Source organism: Mus pahari, chromosome 11 (assembly GCF_900095145.1).
Source record: "Mus pahari chromosome 11, PAHARI_EIJ_v1.1, whole genome shotgun sequence".
NCBI classification, from domain to species: Eukaryota; Metazoa; Chordata; class Mammalia; order Rodentia; family Muridae; genus Mus; species Mus pahari.
This window is the reverse complement of record NC_034600.1, coordinates 54,489,118-54,506,621: the sequence shown is the minus strand read 5'-3', so window position 1 is coordinate 54,506,621 and position 17,504 is coordinate 54,489,118.

Genomic DNA, 17,504 nt, shown 5'->3' with positions numbered 1-17,504 from the left:
ATTGCCGGTGCTGTGGGGTCATTACTGATGCACATCTATTTTATTTCTCTGGCCCTTCAGACCCCAACTTCTGCCTCCACTGGATGAGTTTTCCTCTGGGGATCTGAAGGAACAAATCCCGTGTTCTGATTGATCTCTAAGTAGGCTTTGGATTGGAACTGCCACCTGTAGGGTACTCCCCATCTCTGCTCTGAGGGATCTCATAAAATCCCTTCCGTCTGTACTCCTTAATGCCTTTTAAATTCTCATGATCATTTGGCACAGATTTTGCTTTGTCCGGGCCCCTTTGTCTACTGACTGCTGACTCGCTTCTTTTGCTTTGACAAACGCAGCATCTGAGGCGGTATAGTATAATAAAAGAATCGGGAATTTGAAGCTGGGCATGAGCTTGATCTTTCCTCTTCGACTGCTAACCACTCAATGGTTCTCTCTCCATTCGCAGAATAGGAATAACCTCATGAAGCTGGTGCTGTTGTTACGGGGACTGATTGAGGGAGAGGCTGGTCCTTGGCATGCGATGGCATTAACGGTGACGATGTTTGGGATGGTGGTGGTGGGTTGGTAGTGACACTGGTGTCCCAAACAGACATTTATGGTATGTGTGGCATGTACTCACTTATAAATGCATATTAGCCATAAAATACAGGTATAATCTTACACTCCACAGACCCAAGGAAGCTAAACAAGAAGGAAGGCCCAAGCAAGGAGGTTTGAATATTTCTCAGAAGGGGGAATAAAATAGTCATAGGAAGCAGATGGAGGGAGGGAACTGCGAGGCAGTGTGGGGGAGGGGAATGGGGGATTCAGGATCAGGTGTGGGGAAGGGCAGGAGAGATGGTCAGATGGCCTTGAAAATGAGGAAATTTGTGACTGATGGGAATAAGGAGGTGGGGGGCATCTCCAGGATAAGACATGGCCCAGGACAAGGGAGGTGCCCAGGAATCAATGGCGGTAACCTTAGCTGTAGTTCACTACACTGGGGTTATGGAACCTGAAAAGGCCACCTCCTATATCCACACAGGAACCCCAGTGGAGTGATAGAGACACCAACCCACCCACAAAACTTTCAACCCCCAATCTATCCTGTCTACAAGTAATACAGGGATAGGGAATGGCCAACCAATAATGGGCCCAACTTGAGACCCATGCCATGGGCAAGCACCAGTCCCTAACACTATTAAGGACACTCTGTTATGCTTGCAGACAGAAGCATGCTGTCCTCTGAGAGACTCCACCTAACAGCTGACTCAGATACAGCCAAATAGTGGATGGAGCTTGGGGACTCTTGAGGAAGAATAGGAGGAAGGATTGTAGGTCCCGATGTGGATAGGAACCCCTTCAAAATTCTTGCAGACTTCTCTTTTCTTTCCAGTCTTAAGAGGCATGGGGGAAGGGAATTGTGGGAAATCTAATTCCAGCTTAGTTCTGAGCCAAGTCTCTATGGTGATGTGCTCACACAAATTAGAGGGGTTCAATGCTTAAGGGTGCAGTGGCCAGTGCACTCTAACCTTCTAAGCGTGGAAAGGCAAGGTTAGCTAGAACTGAGCTGACTGACCGAAGGACTAGACAAGGGCCCCTTTGCAGGCTCAGATCAAATAGGCTAGTCAGTCCTCCGACCATGAAGGCGAACATTTTGTACCCATTTTGACTTTGGAGTTATGGCCATAGTGAGGCTGAGAACCTCTGGCCATCCTGAGGATCCTGAAGTTTAGCCACACTCCCAAGTCACTGTGATTATAGTCTTCTTTTATTTGTTATTATCGTGTGTGCACACAAATGTACATATGATGTCTATGGGTAGCTGAGGGCATACATGCGCCATAGTACATGTGTGGAGGTCAGAGGCTCACTTCAGATGTCAGTTGTCTCTTTCCACTGTGGCTTCCGGATGCAACCCAGGTTGTCCGGCTCATGCGGCAAGTGCTTCCACCTGCTTCCCCTCAGTGGCACTTGCTCTTGGGAGTCAACCTCATTCTGTTTATGGCAGGTATTTCTGCTTCACTTCTCTACAGATAGCCCTCGACTTAGGATGATTCTATCTGGGATTCTCCTAAATTCGTGATGCTGCCTAAAGAACCCTGTAGGAATTGTGCTGTTCCATTTTGATCCTAACCTGGCTAGCGATAAGTGAGGCAATGCTCGCGCCTGGGAGTGGGCAGTGTTGGTGTAGACACATTTAAGGCATTCAGGTTTGTATTTCAATATACAATGCCTCATTGGGGGAATAGTCTTGCTGTAAATCAGATATGTGTATTTGGAACTGCTGGTTTGCCTTGGTGGCCAGTTCCCTTAGAAGGGTGTTTCTCCGCCTTCCTAATGCTGCAATCCTTTAATACAGTTCCTCAGCCATAAAATTATTTCGCTGCTACTTTATAACTGTAATTTTGCTACTGTTATGGATTGTAATGTAAATATCTGATATGCAGAATATCTGATGTGTGACACCTGCCCCCGGCTGAGATCTGCTGTATTTGACCATGGTGTTCCTTTCGGGGCCTCTGCTGCTTACGAGTTGCCGATGCTCTGCTTTCCACAGTGTCTGTTCATCAACAAATTTGGCTTCAGATATAGGGCATGATGGAGCACTTGCTTGGCATGTGTGAAGCCCTACTAGGTTCAATACCCAGCATAACACAAACAGTGGCAGCAACAATGACAACAAATAGAAATACGGTTCTATTTTAATCTTTCACTTGCACATTTTATCAGGAGTTTATTTAGAAGGCAGCTCCAGTGTGTTCTCTTGTGGTTTTGTCTGTCACCACTGTAGCTGCCCGTGAATGGATGGGAGGAATGGGAGTAGCTGACTCTGAGGTTTGTTCTGCTACATGAATAATTTGATGTTAGGTAGGCAGAATCCCATAGTTCCTCTTTTTCTTTATTGACTATGCTACCTGGTGGTGAGCATTTTCTCCAGCTGCAATTGCTTTTCAAAGGCTGTAGACTATGCAGCTTTAACAATCCTGGTGACGCTGTCTAGAGGTGAAAAAATGACCAGCTGTCAGATGTGAAAACTCAGAGAGAGGTTCTGCTGATGGCTTCATTCCCGATAGCTTAAAATTGAGGGCAAGCTATGATAAGTGTGCTGTGTAAATTTATTTTATTTTATTTTTAAAAAAGTCTACTTTTAATGATGATTCTTAAATGATTTAACCTCTCTGCTAACCCATCACCCACCAGAGGTAGTGGAAAAGAAAGGATACAGGGGAAGTAGATCTGTTTAGAAATTGTTCTTTGGAGCAAATTCCATCTGTGTTGTCAGGAACAGTTCAGTTCACAGGACATCAGTGGCAGCTTGATCTATTTGTAAAGACTTTATGGATATAACAGTGGTCTACTTCAGTAGTGTTGGCATAGTAGCAGTGGTGGCACGACTTAGCAGGAAAAGCCAGGCCTCCGCCAAATTGGCATGAGTCAGTAGGAGGGACCAAGGCCAATAGGAATGCCAGGAAAAGTTTTTGGCTGTGCCTCTCTGAGCGAGTTGAAGATCAGTGAAGACGCAAGACTAACAAGCATTGTACAGGCAAGTCAAGCTCCTCTCACAGGCTGCTGAGACCTATTTAGACTCTGTCACACATCATGTGATCTCCATGGGTCTTGCCTTACCACGTGTCTTATCTCAGCACGTGAATCTGTCTCAGCTGACATCACTCTGTCAATCAGCCTGAGTCCACAGAGGTGGCAAGAAGCTGCAACATACCACCAGAAGGTTTTTTTTTTTTTTTTTTTTGTTGTTGTTGTTGTTGTGTTTCTCCCTATGGAGTCCAGACAAATTGAGTTTAACTACACGTTATAAGGCAGACCAATACATGTGTGTTATTAGTGGAGAATTCTTCTAAACGAGTCTGTCTTAGCCTTTCTCCTGTGTCTGCTTCAGCGAAATGTTCCTTCACATGTTTGCCCCAGCAAAACACCATCCAATAAAACTGACTTTCCAAAGAACCCTAAAGTTTCACTTCAGTGTTGGCTGGTCTTATGTCATCTTGAGACATAAGAGTTATATGAAAGGAGGGAAACTTAGTTGAGAAAATGCCTCCTTAAGATCAGGCTGTAGGCCATTTTTTTTCCATTAGTGATTGATAGGGAATGGCCCAGCCCATTGTAGGTGGTGCCCTCCTGGGTTGGTGGTTCTGGGTTCTATAAGAAAGCAGGCAGAGCAAGCTAAGGGAAGCAAGCCAGTGAGCAGCACCCTCCATGACCTCTGCATCAGCTCCTGCCTCCAGGTTCCTGACCCGTTTGAGTTCCTGTCTGACTTCCTTCAATAATGAATGGCAATATGTAAGTGTAAGCCAAATAAACCCTTTTCTCCCTGACTTGCCTTTTGGTCATGGCATTTCATTGCAGTAATAGGAACCTTAACTAAGACAGACTGGTACCAGGATTGTGGGGGTATTGCTGTGGTAGATATGACCACCTTTGGGGGACGGTTATGGAAGGACTTATGGGATAGAAAAGCTATTGCACGTCAGGAGCTAAGTGTGATGCTCTTTAGGAGCTTGGAGGATAAGAATGTTGAGAGCAGTCCAAAAGATTGAGGCCTGGCTTGTGAAGTTTCAGAGGGGAAGTCTGAAGACTCCATGAGGGCTGTTTGCTATTTTGAATGAAGACTCTGCCATTCTGGCCAGCTGGGGCTGAGGAGTCAGCTGTGATTAGCAAGTGATTGGCACCATGGGAGTGAAACCTTTGCATTGCTGGAACAATCAATGCTGGTTAGCTGGAGCTGAGAGATTAGTGGTGACTGAAAAGAGAGCAGCAGCAATGAGGTGACTTCTTCTGGAAAAGTGTTCTCTGAGAGCACAGGGAAGCTGTGTTCCAGAGCTGGCCAAGGCTGTATCTCGACATAGCAGCTGAACTTGGTAATGTCCGCAAGAGCCACCCAGGTGATACTGATTTTGAAGGCATACAGGGGTCCTGGAGAGCAGCTGAGGCTTGTCACTGTAAGAGGATGGGAGACACCATTGGTGAAATTGCAGCTTTGGTGGCAGTTGAAGGCCCAGAACTGAAGGGATCATACAGAGAAGTTGAGGCTTGGCACCAAGAAGAAAGCCCGTGAAAGGATATTGGCGAAAAGTGCAGCCCAGCTATAGCAAGGAACCTGAGACTTTTTTGGAGATGCCAGTGCTATGGGATGCCCACCAAGAGCTGCAGCAGCAGTGGAGTGGAGCTGGCCAGAGCGTAGAAGACAAGCTGTGTGTGCTGCAGAGGACAGAGCTGGAGAAGTGACCCAAGCCCTTTGAAGGAGCCCAGAAGATCGTTTGTGACTCTGAGATAATTGGGCACTGAGTTATTTGAACTGGAGTTTGGTTTTGTTTGGTTCACATTGTGACTGTGCCCCAGTTCTTCCTTCTTGAAGAAGGTATTTAATTTAATTGAATTTAACTTAATTAAAGAGACTGGAAATTATAAAGACTGAAATTTTAATGCATTTGAATCTGTAATGACTGTGGAACAGCCCCAAACCTTACTGACTGGAGGAATCCCAGCTCCTCCCATAGAATTCAGGTAGGGCTCTTGCAGACAATGTTCAGCTCTGATTGCATGACAACGAATGTTGCTATACACTGTTCTGTTCAGGGTACTTGTTTTTAACATGGAAATATTGCAGCAGCTGCTGTCTGATAGAGCTTGCCACTAAGATTTATCCATAGGGAGATTCTTTGTATTTAGTAAAGTTTGAAAAGCTCTGGGTTTAATGGCTTTCCCACTCTCCCATCCAAAAGCTCATCCACTAGCTCTTTATCTGTATGTGCTTAGGAGAAGGAGTTTGAGAAATAATAAAATCCTGTAGAGAAGGAGAAAAGTAAGGGCAACTCAAGGATATCCTTTCTGATGGAGGGATGGAAGGAGCCACAGGCTAAACAAAAGTAAAAAATTTTTTTTCTTCTTCTTTGAATCTTAAGTGCCGACTTTACCATAGGCATGATTTTGTTCTGTTGTGTTCTTTTGTCCACTTCGGTATTTCGGGTTTTGTAAGATCTCTGAAATTACAGGAAGGTGGTGAAGGGATAACACTGCACACTGCTCTTGCTTGTGCTGTGTTTATCTCTTGATGGGCCATTCACTTGGGCTTAACCTCAGACTGACCTTTCTGATTCCAGACAAGGCAGCAAGGCCTTGCTTACAAGCTGGCTGGCCAGGCTTGTGTTTCCATTCCCATCATTTGTGTCCATGGTCACTCATGTGCTTGGGAGTATCTTTAGTGATTCCTGGATTACTTGATTGCTCTGATGTGTGCTTTGCACTTTGGGTCTTTAATGAATGGTGTTCCATACCAAGTGCTGCTGAACATACATGTTGCTCACCAACATCATGCCTACTGAAGGGCGCAAAGAGGGTGAGGGATGCTTAGAGGTAATTTTCAAGCCCCCTTTGCTCCGTTTGCAGCATGATTTTATGTTAAAAAATCGTAGAACGTCTTAACTATAAATATCATAACATCATCTAAATCAGTAGTTCTCGACCTGTGGGTCAAGACCCCTTTGGGAGTTGAACAACCCTTTCACAGGGGTCACATATCAGATATTCTGCATATCAGATATTTATATTATGGTTCACGACATTAGCAACATTACAGTTATGAAGTAGCAATGAAAATAATCTTATGGATGGATGTCACCACAATTTGAGGAAGTGTATTAAAGGGTCCCAGTATTAGGAAGGATGAGAGCCATTGGTCTAAATATAAGAATAAGGGACCCTTGGCTATTCATCTTCCAATGATTGGACTGAAGAGACACCCTATCACACCGTCAGGCCTGAGCCATACTTTAGAGCAGATCACGGAAGAATGGTTGTTTCTCAGAGTCCTTACAGGGTTTCTGAGGCCATCTCAGGGCGGGCTGAGCTTGACTGTGGCTGGACTGGGGTTGGGGCTATCTCTGTCATCAGCCCATACTCGGGTTGTGTCTCTAGACTGATGGCATCTGCATTTGGGTATCGAGTGCTTTGCCTGCTTGTTTGTATTGGATTCGGCTCCCCTGAGGACAGCAGGAGCTGCTTAATATTTTAGAGGCAGCGCTTGGCAGGGTCTGTGCCTAGGGAACTCTATTGCCTCTATCCAGGGCATCTAAGTCTGTGTCCCTGTGCTGTCTGGTCAGAATTGCCCCCAGGATGCAAGTTGTTTCAGTTGGCTATGGGGTGTCTAGAAACATGAGCTCATTCCTTATGCTTATTGGAAGTAAGTCAGAGGAGTTGATAATAGAAACCTTTTTTTTTTTTTTGGTAGACTCTAAAATGAGTCAAAGATTATGTGCCTATCTAGCTAACCAAAGGAGAAGGTGAAATTGCAAATATAAGATCAACCTAGATTAAAGAAAGAGAATAGAGCAGAAGACAAATAGTACAGTGCTATGTTTATATCCAAATAGGGAAATGATTACTTTAAATGATAAACTTTATATTGCAATCTAAAGGTAATATTCAACCAGATTTAAAAAAAAACAATATGTACATTTTACAAATAAGTAAGAACACATAATCCTTTAATTTCTGTCATTAAAGAGCAGAAGTCTTTCCAAAAATAACATGACTGTATGTGCTGAGAATTAAGCATGCATCAACACACTTTGAGCCTATGTCACTTAAATGGTTTAGGTCTGGTCTGAGATAAGCCTTGTTAAAATTATGTTTCTTCCCTGAACAAACTGTGTGGCTTTGGGCAAATGAATCGGTTCTGTTCATCTGTACAAAGGAGATAATTGGCACCTTTCTTTTAGGGATGTTGTGAGCAGCCAATGAGGTAATGTGGTAAAGGGCTTAGCTTGGTGTCTGGCATGAAATACCCATTCAGTATATTAGCAGTTTTCTCTAGTTAGTGTTACCTGGTGACTTGACCCAGAGTAAGGGTCATCTGAGAGAGGCCTCAACTTAGTAGTTGCCCAGATCATACTGGCCGGGCAAGCTTAATTGTTACTTGATGCATGGAGGCTCAATCCACTATGGGCAGCACCATCCCTAGATAGGTGGTTCTGGGTTGTATTAGAAAGTCAACTAAACACGATCCTGAGCAAACTCCAAATCAGTTTTCTTGCCTGGTCTCTCCTTAAGTCTTGCTAAGACGTCCTTCAATGATGAACTGTGACCTTGAAGTGTGAGCCAAATAAACACTTTTCTTCCCTAAGTTGCTTTTGGTCAGAATGTTTAATCATAGCAACAAAAAGGAGACCAGAGCATATTTGTAACGACTGCTGATGCTATTACCATTTCTCAACCCTTGATCTTAGCCAAAAGACCTAGTGGTGGTATTGTTACTAATTGTATTAATCTCTATCAGGGAAATAATTAAGTCAGAGAAATATATTATATACATAAAGATGCCTGTTGCGTCTTGTCAGCTTTGAGAAAATTGTCTGTCTGTCTCATTTATTCACCCATTTCACAAAGATGTATTGAGCTACTTCTATCTACCAGGCATCATATCATGTTTGGAATATGTCAGTGCTGTGGCTTGAATGTGAAATGACCATGTGGAGCACCATATTTGAACCTTTGGTCTCTAATGGATAACACTGATTTGGAAGGTTGTGGAACTTTTAGAAGGTAGAGCCTTGCTAGAGGAAGTCGGTCCGGTCCCTAAGGGTGGTGTAACCACGGGCTTTTCCACCTGTGCCTATATTCCCAGAAATAATGACTCTGATACTCCTTATTCATGAATAAATGCCTATGCCAATAGCTTTGGTTCATTTTCCTAGCTCAAAACTCAATTATCCCACTTAAACTAGTCTAAGTCCTGCCATGTGGCTAGTTACCGCTTCTCCAGTTCTGTGGGAACTGTCTTTCTCAGAGTTCAGAGTGAATTCTTCCTATCCGACTATCCAGAAAATCCTCTTTTTGTACCCGAATTTCCGCCTATCTATTTCCTGCCTAAACTAACAGGCCAACAGCATTTTATCGACAGGTGATGCTTCTATACATTGCACAAGAGATTCTCTCTACAGGTAGATGTTGCTATTTGGTCCCAACTTCCTGTCTTCTCTCTTCTTTGTAACTGTAGATACAATGTAACCACCTGTCTCATGCTCCTGCCACCCTCCCTTCTCGTCTAGATGAGCTACATCTGCTTGAACAGGGAGCCAAAAGAAACCATTCTGCTTGCTTCTTGTCCGATATTTGATGACAATGAGAAAAGTAACGAGCGTGATTAGTAAGCAGAGTAGACAAAGTTCTCTGCTCTCAGGAAGAGAAGTGTGTGGCTAAAACGAAGCAATGATTGAGGAGAATGTTGTACAACATTTTTTGAGTAGCAACGAAGACATGAACTAGTATCCTGTAAAATGAAAAAGCAGCAGCAGAAAATATTAATGGTTCAACAATATGTGTAGGCAGACAGACTGGGATGGAGCCTTTGAAAATGGATGTGCTGTTAACAGGAATGCAATTGTGTTTTTGGTTTTTTAATCATTTATGGAAGGTTTGATGTGATATATTCATATATAAGAATCCATATGTATTTGCAAGCAACAGAGAAAAATGAACTGGCATTAAGGGCAGATTCTTATGGTTTAGGAATCAGCATGAGGCTTTAGGCAGAAGAGAAAATTGATTATATGACAGGGATATTTCCAAAGAGAAATGACTCTGACGGTTCTTCTGTGCTCAGGGAGCCATGAAATTCCTGCCAGGGAGATGATTCTCTGCCAAGGAAGCCTTAAGAAACAGATGAGTTAAAAGGGCCACCATCCCTGAGAAAGGAGGGAGTTCAGAGTTAAGCATGTCTATAGTGACAGCACAAGTCTCCAGTTCCTCTCTGCAGTGGGGGGTAGGGGGTAGGAGGGAGAAAATATAATTTGGAGGTGAGAGAACATGAGAAAAGAGGGGTGTGGCTGGAGTAGGTGAGAATGGTAGAGGTGTGCCAGTAACTTATTTTATTTTAAAATTAATTTTAATTTTGTGCTTATTCAATATTGTGTACGCTCAACGTGGCATTTCTGCCACTGCATATTTAACCGAGGATCCAATGCAACCTTGAGATTCACCTCCCCTTTCCAACCTGTGTAAATCGCCATTCTGGTGAGGTACCACTCTGCCTCCAGGTAGAGTGAGTGTGTGATCTTGTGTGCATGTATGCACAAGTGTTTATACATGGGCATGAAACCTGTGAATGCCAGAGGGCAACATGGAGTTCCTACCTTCTACTTTGTTAGAGACGGGTCCTTCCTTCCTTCCTTCCTTCCTTCCTTCCTTCCTTCCTTCCTTCCTTCCTTCCTTCCTTCCTTCCTTCTGTCCATCCGTCCGTCCTTCTTTCCTTTTTATCTTTTTCTTCTTTTCTTTCTCTTTTCCTTTTCTTCCTTCTTTTCTTCCTTCTTTCCTTTCTCTTTTCTTTCTTTTCTTTCCTTCCCTTCCTTCATTTTCTTTATTTCCTTTCCTTTCCTTCCCCTATCTTCCTTTCTTTCTCTCTCTCTCCCTCCCTCCCTTCCTCTTTCTTCCTCTTTCTTCCTCTTTCTCTTTCTTTCTTTCTTTCTTTCTTTCTTTCTTTCTTTCTTTCTTTCTTTCTTTCTTTCTTCATTTCTTTCTCTCTCTCTCCCCCTCCCTCCCTCTTTCTCTCTCCCTCTCTTTCTTTCTTTCTTTCTTTCTTTCTTTCTTTCTTTCTTTCTTTCTTTCTTTCTTTCTTTCTTTTTCTTTCTGTTGTTGTTTACGCAAGGTTCTCTTTTCCATACAGCCATTAATGAATCCAGACATCATGTTTTTTGGATTTGAACTCAACTCCTCCTGTTCACAAATGTTCATCCTTAGGTGAGTTGCCCTTAGTTCCCCAGGTGAGTGATAGCAATTTACACTGATAACTAATACTTAGTTTTAAGGTATTTGCTGTTCTGAGTTCTACCTAAAATTTAGCAAACCCATGAATGAGCATAACAGGGGTTCTTTGTTATTTGGGGAGTGCTGTAGAGAATGGGAAGTACTCATAGGTGACGGTTGTAAACAGATGCACGCGGTGGCAATACGTGTGGGATGACAGGCAATCCCCGAGTGCCTGGAAGAGAACATTTAAAGGTGATGTGGCCAAGTGAATGTAAACCTCTCAGGCCTTAGAGGTTTGAAAGAGAGAGCGCTACACATGCATGCGATGGGCCTCAAGTGGTTTAGTTTGCATATTGAAAGATGGTGTCCTAGGATAGTCACAAGAAGACCTGAGAGGCCCTGGTCAGGGTGTACCTTCCCCCGTCAACTCCCTTGGGACCTGAATTGCTTCATTGCTAACACCAACGACGATCTCTCAGGAGCAGACACCAATTTTCCTAGGGCCCTGCCTTCTAGGTAAAGTCTAGACTTAAAGAAGGTTTGCTCTGCCTTGGGAACCTCAGGAGAGTGACTGGAAAAGATCTGCCCACCAACCCAGCAGGTGTAGGTGGTAGTACGGTGTCCAGCGCGGGGAGCTAGCATGTCAGTGAGTTTAAAGGCATTGAGAGGGCCTGAGGATGAGCGTGGGTAGGGTAACATCCCATCTCTTTGCACAGATGGATATCTCCTTAGAGATTGTGCCGGATGATTTTTAAAAGTTTCTAGAACAGAAGCCCTGTATGGCATAGGTGTCCCCAGGTATGTGTTGGGGTCGGCAATTTTGAAGGAATTACTTGTAGAGAATTTAAAAACAAGTGATACAATGAACTCAAACTATCTGTTTTTGAGTTTCATTATATGCCAACAATTCTGTCAGTGACAAAGTCCTCCATCTGCGGGGCAGGAAGTTGAAGCTGTCCTTACCTCCTGGTCTGGCTCAGGTGTGTGGTAGAGGACATCCATAGTCAGGGATCTTCCTGAAGACAGTAGATGCAGGAAGAAAATACCACTTCTCAACTGGTAAATAAGGAGGAACATTCAGGACTCAACTTGAAAGACTTGAGGCTGGCCAAGGGTGGGACAAGAAAATCCTCAGAAGTGAACAGGCGAGCAATGGTTAAGCAAACTTTAGTGCCAAGCAGGAAGGCAGCTCGGTAAACAGGCAGCTCAGCTCACATCCTGGGTGAACGTTTGGGATTAGTGCCTTTTCAGAGAAAAGCCAGGTGCTATCTCAGAGGAGGTGTGGAGGGGGTTGAAGTGAAGCATCTTTTATGAAAGATTCCAACAAGACCTGGAGAGGAAATTTGAAGACAAGCTAGGAAAGGTATCTGGAGCCATCTCATAGATCCTGGGGAATGTCATAGGCGATTGGATGGGAGGGAGCCCAGATCTGACCTAAATCTAGGAATGCACTTCCCAGAGTGTGATCCCAGATCAGATGCATCACCTGGGGATGTGCAAGCAATACACATGTCCAGTTCCCATCCCGTATTTAGTGAACGAGAAATAGGGCCAGAGCCCAGAAACATGTGTTTTACTGAGTAGTCCCAGTGGCTCTGATTCCCACTCTGAGGACCCTGGTTTATTGACTCCCTTGGAGAAGCAACAGGAACTAGCCTGTCCTCCTGGGGCCTTCGGCAGGCACCCGGGGTATGTGAATCTTCAGAGGAATGGCCAGCTAGGGCAGTGCAGAAGACACAGGGTATCTTTCTTCCAGTGTCTAGAGTAAATAATTTGAATTAACCACTTGGCCCGAAAAATTCCAAGGAAAGTAATTCTCTTTCACCACCTCATTCTTCAAAGGTTTCAGAAATTTAATATACAGTTATAATCCAGACCTCGGTGTCTGGGCGAGGTCCTCTAGGTGTCTGACCAGACCCCTTTCTTTACACTCAAATCTTGAGATAATACAACTTTAAGAAACAACAACTTCTTCTGTCCCTAAAACTTGGATCCCAAAGTTCACACACACGAGGTGGCATGGAAGGGAAAGGGCTGCCTAAGATGTATGTGGCCTTGGCATGACAGTGGCTCTGGGTACTCCTGGTTGTCTGGAGAAGCCCTGTGTCCTCACAGTGATGTAGAACATACATGAATTCGTGAGTCAGACTCGGTTCAGCTCTGCTTTCTCATCATAAGCTCTCTGACCTTGGGCCAATTCTTTATTGACTCGAGTCTTTACTAACTCTGACTCATCAAAATACTAATTCACCCTTGGGGGCAAGGGCAAGCTGTGGTGGCTCATCACAACCAGAAGGCTGGGGCAATGTACAAGGGGACTCGGAGAGGGAGCTTACTTTGCCCATGGGTGTGAATGCCTGGGATGAAGGATGGTTTGGCACAGTTTCATCTATAGGATGTTTATACAAGTCTTCTAAGGCAGCATCATTTTGCAAGCTGGTTATCGCAAATGGTATTGCCTCTACTGAAGGCCGATGAACTCAACTGGGCAAATGATACCTGAGCTGTGACATGCCGCCTGCCAGGATAGGGTGGGGACTCATGGCCAGTGGGGTGGGGGTGGGGCTGAGTTAAGCAGTAAAGCACCAGAAGGGCAAGTGTGTGCAATCAAGGTCATTGGGTTTAAAGGCAGCTGGGAGAGGCCTTTCCCTGGTTATGTTGGCACTGAGTGCCTTCTCTATGTCCAACATTGGCTAATAAAGAAGGGATGGTCCTCACCTCTATTAATTCCTTGGTCAAGGTGGCTCCAGGCCAGAGTTGTAGAACCGTCAGTCCTTCTGTGTGTGAGGATGACCCAGGAGAGCCTTCAGGGGTTTGTGAGGGGTCAGACCCAGTAGGCTCTGGAGATCAATTTTTAGTGACCAAGCCTCATGAACATGTTACCTTTTATGGTGGAAGGAGTTTTCAGATGGGTTTGATGTGAGGTGCATGAATGGAAAGACCCGAGTGAACTATCAGAGGTCCCTAAAAATGAAAGGGGATATGGAGGGACATGGCAGTGTCACGTGACCATGGAAGGGACACAATGACAGGTGGAAATTCAACTCACTGGGGTTGACTTTGCAGATGGATGGAGAAATGGGGCCAAGAGCCATGGAGTGTAAACAGCTTCAAAGCTGAACAAAGGCCAGGCAGTGGATTCTCTGCCAGAGCTTCAGGCAAGTAGTAGCATCCTTAACAACTGTAGTCCAGTGAGAACCATGCCAGTCTCCCAAACAGAACCGTACGATCATACCATTGAATAAAACAGGCCACTAAACTGGAGCAAGTTGTTTCATGAGCCACAATGGAACTGGTAAATGAGGTTCTGAACAAGTATTCAGGTTAATCCTGTCTGTTGGCCTTCCAGCTATAAGAAGGTCCTGCAGTCTTTGACCTTGAAGTCTGGGGTTAGGATGTGAGCTGACTGTCTTTGAGTAGCTGGTTGCACTGAAGGTCCAAGTTCTGAGGTCAGGGATGGGAGTTCAGGCTAAGGGGTGGGGGCACACTTACTTACACTTTGGGGATGTTTTCAGGGTGCCACAGGAAGCCTGGGCAACAAGATGGTGGGTGGCATGGAGCGTTATGGCTTTGGCCCAGCTGCTAGGTCTGGGCTTGTAATACCCATCAGAGAAGCTTAGTGTTTTGTTTGGACTTGTCCTAAACATTGCATCTTTCTTAGATCTTGAATATCCCTTACTGTCATAGGCAGAACCCAAGATTTAGACTTGGTACTGTCCCAGCCAAATTACTTACGGATTATGTAACTTGGGCAAATTACTTAACTTCTCCAAAATGTAGTTTCCCCATTTATAAACATGCACTTTGCTGTGTTGTTATAAGCAGGGCTGTTAGGAAGTATAAACAGTACTGAAGAAAGCACCTGCACCCGAGGCTGCTGTCGGGGAACATCTGGAGGGCCTTCTCCAGCTTGTGAAACGGCCATGGAACCATCTTCCCGCTTGCCTAGAAGAAAGCCATAACCAGCCAGAGGTCTAGGGACTGTCATTAAGCAGGTGCTTTGATCCCCGGCCCCTCTGAAATAAGAGATGTAGCCTGGATCCAGGTTTTAGGGAAGGGCAGGTGACAGGAAGTTGTAGCATCCAAGGCTGTGGATCTGGATTTTTTTTGGAGAGGTAGTGTCTGCCCTCTCAGGGAAGAAGATCTGAAGAGCTTGGTGTGTCTTGGAGATCATCATTCTTTTTGGTCTGTGGTCTTGCTGGAGAACAGGTCCCTTCAAGCCTCCTACTAGTCCCTGGGAAGGCCATTTCCTAGGTCTCCCCAGGGCTGATGTTATTTCCCCACCTTGGATCTTGCTTTCTGTAAGTATATGTATGGGTTTGCACCTGGGGCAAGCAGAGACTCTAGTTCCACCCCTGACGTTTGAATGCCCCTTTGCAGCTGGCAGCCTGTAGTGAGCTCACTGTGGCTGGAGCCCTCTGTCCCCATCCTTCTGAGAGCTTCCTAGGAAGGTAGATCTGAAAGATCCTTGGATTCTGTCTCTGGCCCTTCCCTCCTCAGGTCTGTGGTGGCAGGCCAGAGGCCACCAGGCTGGACCATCACTTGTACCCACTCCTGAACAAGCAAGGGTGTGCTTGGTACTTAGTGTCCCAAACAACTAACTTCCAATCCTTTCTGACTCCCTAAATGTGAAGATTGTGGAAATAAAAGAATGTGTAAGTCCCTGCTTCTCTTTGGATTCTTGTTTCCAGTGAGAACTGAATGTCCCTGTTTCATCCGACCCTTCCAGTCCTCATCAAAAAAACAAAAACAAAAACAAAACAAAACAACACAGAAACAAAATCTGAAACGTCATCTGCCAGGTACGTGGTATGCTTCTCTGAGGAGAGAGCAGCAGACCTGGACGCCGCAGTGAACGCTGTCGCCTGGCTCTGTGCCTTCGACTGTGTCTCAGGCACATCACCTCAAACTGAGACCTGGACAAAACTACAAATTGCAATACGACCCAGACTCTTGGCATAGCTCCCCAATGGGACTTTGCAATGAAATGGAGCTGGGCCTGTAAAATACTTAGGGCCTTTGTTCATTTCTCTATAACTGCGGCTGGGAAAGCGCATCCAGTCTAATGCACCCCAGGTGTTTGCTCATAAATCCGAATGAATTGGAACTTGGTAACACATCAGTTGTAGTGATTTGAATAGGGAGGGCCCCCATAGGCTCATATATTTGAATGCTTGGTCATTAGGGAGTGGCCCTACTTGACAGGAATTAGGAGGTGTGGCCTTGGAATAGATGTGACCTTGTTGGAGGTGACACACCTGTCACTGGGAATGTGCTTTTGGGGGTTTTAAATGGCCAAGCCAGGCCTAGTGTCTCTCCCTCTCCCTCCTCCTGCTGCCTGCTGATTGGGATATAAAGCTCTGCTACATCTCCAGCATTATGTCTGCCTGTGTGCTGTTATGTTTCCCATCCTGGCAATAATGAACTAAACCTCTGAAACTGTAAGCCAGCCCCAGTGAGATGTTTTTCCTTATAAGAGATGGTATGGTCATGGCGTCTCTACACAGTAATAGAACATTGATTAAAATATCACCAAGGTCGCCTTTCTACTTACTCTTTTTGTTACCTTGGAGGCATTTCTTTTACTGTTTGCATCTTCGGTGTTCTCTTGAGGCTATGAGTTTTCTAAAGGAACACCTAGGAAAAGCACGTGAACAGTGTACTCAAAGTGAAAAAAAATCAAGGAAAATTATTTGAACAAAACCTGAAATATTCAGAAGACTTTTGCTAACTGAAGATTAGGGGCAGTGGAGAGAGCACCGTAGGTAAGTTCCTTGCTATGCAATTGTGAGGGCCAGAGTCGAGATAGCCAGAATCCACATAGAAAGCTGGGCGAGAATGGTATTGCCTGCAATCCCAGCATTTAGGAGGCAGAGGAATGGGACTCTGGGGACAAGCTGGCAAACTAGGAGAGCTGGACACAGTGGATTCAGAGAGGCCCTGATTAATGAACAAGGTGGAGAGCACCTCCAGGCCTCCTCATAGAGAGGCATGTGCAGTACACATACATGTGCACTCGCATAGTGGACACAAATATATGCCACACACATGAAACATGTATCAACCACTAGGCACGAATTACGTTTTATTCTAAGATGATAGTGCTTCATCTGATGGGTTATGTACTGTACCATTCAGTGATGAGTGAACACGTGAGATTTTCCTCAGAGTCTTTAGGCTTTATCATTATTTGAATTGTCTGTCTTTTTCACCACTGATACGGAGACATCAGGCCACTCACAGATGGATTGGGAAGATTTCCCTTTAAAGCAATGATCCTGAAGTTACATGGCTTTGCAATCGAGGGGTTTGAAGACGTCTGTCTGAAGAATCATTCAGAAGCTATTAGAAGACCCTGAGAAACAAGAACTCAATGGCTTATCTGCATGGAGATGTGAGCAGTGGCTGTCATAATTTACATTACTCTCATCCAGCAGTGGGTGAGAGTTTGCGAATTCCCACCTGCCTTCGCTGTTACTTGCTTTCATTTTGGTAGCCTTTCTGACTAGGTTCTGATGGAATACCAGTGAACTTTGCCTTTGCATTATCACCCTTGATGGCTAAGGACGTTGAACATTTCTTCTCATAAGTTTATTGGTCTTTTAGACTTTAGGGATCTGTTTGGTTATCTTACTAGCCTATTTAGGGAGCGAGTCCTTTAGCTCTTTTAGAAGTCGAGTAATGGAAGGGATAAGAAACACAACAGTGTCTTATTCAGCTGTAAAGAAGAAGGAAGTTATATCTCATTTGCTTGAAAACAGATA